The sequence below is a fragment of the Lathyrus oleraceus genome, chromosome 7 (assembly GCF_024323335.1).
Source record: "Lathyrus oleraceus cultivar Zhongwan6 chromosome 7, CAAS_Psat_ZW6_1.0, whole genome shotgun sequence".
In the NCBI taxonomy this organism is placed as follows: Eukaryota; Viridiplantae; Streptophyta; class Magnoliopsida; order Fabales; family Fabaceae; genus Lathyrus; species Lathyrus oleraceus.
Window position 1 is genome coordinate 370493051 of NC_066585.1, and position 3290 is coordinate 370496340.

The 3290-nt window shown below is 38.6% G+C and overlaps 1 pseudogene; it reads right to left on the bottom strand.

Annotated features, from left to right (window-relative positions):
• Window positions 1–2501: 2501 nt before the first annotated feature.
• Window positions 2502–2601, bottom strand: LOC127109158 (uncharacterized; annotated as a pseudogene).
• Between the last annotated feature and the right edge of the window lie 689 nt (window positions 2602–3290).

Genomic DNA, 3290 nt, shown 5'->3' on the forward strand with positions numbered 1-3290 from the left:
ATGAGTTCTGGATCAATGCAATGCAAGAGGAGTTAGGCCAATTCAAGAGGAATGAAGTATGTGAATTGGTTCCTAGACCTGAAGGAGATGTCATAGGAACAAAGTGGGTATATAAGTGATAACATGAAATTATATCACATTTTAGGACTTAATTCAATTAGATTATATTATCATTTACTTTAATTTATCTCATTTTATCAGATATTATGCGGTATTTCCTTTCTATTTATGTCAGGTATCCATTTTGAAGCAAAAGTGAAAAAGGGAAGAAAAGGAGGTGTAAAAAGGAATAAAAAGGAAACAAATAACAAAGACCAAGCCCAGCCCAAAGAAAGCGCACGTTGTGCCTGTGACGGGCGTCACAAAGGTTGTGACGAGCGTCACACTAAGCACACTCCTGTGACGAGCGTCACACATGGTGTGACGGACGTCACACCATTCCCCTATATTTTTGGCACTAGGAACGCAACTGACCACGTTGAAAGCTATTTCCACTCTTGACCCTCGGAACGAAAAGATCGTGTATACGGAAACCCTTGGAAAGCAGTTACACAAGTAGCAGTATAAATAGCAGCTAATTGGGAAAGCTCTCGGTTCGGAGATTTTCCACGCCTTTTGCCGTTTTCGCATTTTTTTCTTCTTCCAGCAGTTTAGGCTTATATTTTTATAGTATTACTTTGCAGAATTTTTATTGTTTTACCTTTTTGCAATTCTATTTTCCTTTCTAGCATTTAATTAATTCTTTTCGCACAATAGTTTCTACACCGGAAACTATTGTGCAACTTTTACCGGATCTAACCTTACGTTAGAATCTAGTTTTTATTTCCTTCGTTTTAATTTGTTGTTTAATTGAAGAATCCAAGAACAAATCCTACCGGCTTGTGGTGGAGTGTTCAAGACTATTGTTTAACGCATTCAGGTTCTTTAATTATTATTTAATGCTTTGTTTTATTACTTATTTATATTATCTGCCTGGGATGAGTCTGTTTATGCATGATATGTATTTTTGTCTGTTTAGTATGTCTGGCTAATTTGCCTAGATATCGGTATGTAAAGTAAGCGGAATAAGGGATCAAGACTAAGTCGGTCTAATTAAATTTAAAATTAAAATCAATCTTTTTACGGTCTCAATTTACAGGTTTAATAACAAGAATTTTTTACAAAAGTAAAAGACATAAAGAAGTTAAAATCAATATAGCGAGAGTTTGAGGTTTTAACTGGACAGTGTAAATTAGGCATTAATTCTAGATCAGGGCGAGAGCAAGTTTTAGAGTTAATTAAATTCTGACCTTTTCCAAAAAGTATTCTTAAAGATTGAATGTGAGGACGAGAGTTAAGCATTCGGGTTTAATTGTATAACCTAAGTCAACAGAGCGAGAGTTTGAGATAAGGGTGTTTAAAACGGTCAGTGTTTTCTTAAAAAGAGTTTCTGCAACTTTATTGCTTTCAAAGAGTGGTTTTTGACTTAATTATAAGTGACAGCTACATTAACATAAAATCATGGTTTATTCAACAGAGCGAGAGTTTGAGATAAAACCTTTAATCAATAAAGTTAACTGAAACGATTTATTTTAAAACCAAGAAACCGACAAAGAATTGATTCCCTAATTACGACGAACTACATACCGATATCCGATTTATTAATATTTAATCTAGATCTTAGTTTAGTTTTTAGCTTCGCCCCCAAACAATCAACCATTATTCACCTTAGCTTTACGTAGTAACCTTAGATAACGGTATATCGATTCATAAGTCCCTGTGGGATCGATATCTTTTAAAACTACGCGATAGAACTGTGCACTTGCAGTTTGTACCCCAAATTCGACTCATAAAGTCGCGACCAAGTTTTTGGCGCCGTTGCCGGGGACTTTTATTTAATCGATATCGTAACTCTTCCGTTACGCTGTAGAGACTAAGGTTTCTTTTTCTTCTATTCTTTCTTTCGTTGATTTGTATGCCACGCACTCGCTCACAAGGCGAACCGCTCTATTTACGAATCAACGATATCGAGCTATATCTCCGAGTCTTACGACGAATTCGGGAATATCGTGCTGCAAACAATCTCCCTCCTATAGAACTTCCTGATTTCAAAAACCTTTTTCCTTCGATAACCGAGATGGCAGAACCAGCTCGTGCTCTTAGAGATTACGCCGCTCCATCGCAAGATGAGCCGCATTCAAGTATTGCTCCGCCCGCAATCGAAGCAAACAACTTCGAACTTAAACCTTCGCTGTTGCAGGCAGTGCAACAGAACCAATTCTCTGGAAATCCTACCGAGGATCCAAACCTTCATTTATCCGTATTTGTCCAATACGCTGATACTGTTAAAGCTAATGGTGTCACTTCAGAGGCAATTCGACTTCGTCTTTTTCCTTTCTCATTAAGAGATAGCGCTAGAAGATGGCTTCAATCTCTCCCTTCCAACTCAGTCACCACATGGAACGAGTTGAAGAAAGTTTTTCTTGCCCGATACTTTCCGCCAAGCAAAACAGCTATGTTAAGAGCCCAGATAAACGGATTTAAACAGAAAGACAACGAGTCTCTTTTCGAAGCATGGGAAAGATACAAAGACATGATGAGACTTTGCCCACACCATGGTTTGGAAGACTGGTTAGTAATTCACACATTTTATAATGGTCTCTTATACAACACAAGGTTAACAATAGACGCCGCTGCAGGTGGTGCATTAATGAACAAACCTTATGTTGATGCTTACCAGCTTATCGAGAGCATGGCCCAAAACCACTATCAGTGGGGAACCGAACGAACAACGGTGGAAAAACCTCAAACGAAAACTGGCATGTACGAGATAAGTAACCTTGATCACGTTAACGCAAAAGTGGATGCTTTGGTCCAGAAAATTGAAAGTCTAAACGTATCACCTCCAGCCGCCGTGGTTGCTATAACTCAGAATTGCGAGGTCTGTGGAATCCAAGGCCACACTCCTACGGACTGTCAACTCTTGACAGGAATCCAAGCAGAGCAAGTAAACTATGCTCAAGGAAGCCCCTATTCGAACACCTATAACTCAAATTGGAAGAACCATCCAAACTTTTCATATAAGAGCAATAACGCTTTGTACGCACCTGGACAGTCTCCAAATCAAGCCCCAGCTATACCTCCGGGATATCAGAAACCGAACCCATCCATGCCTAACAATAACGCCCCTAGGAAATCCAACTTGGAAATCATGATGGAAAACTTTATAGCTTCCCAACAACAAACCAATAAAGATTTCCTAAACCAGAATGTACACACTGGCGAACAACTTAAACAACTAGCAAGCAAAG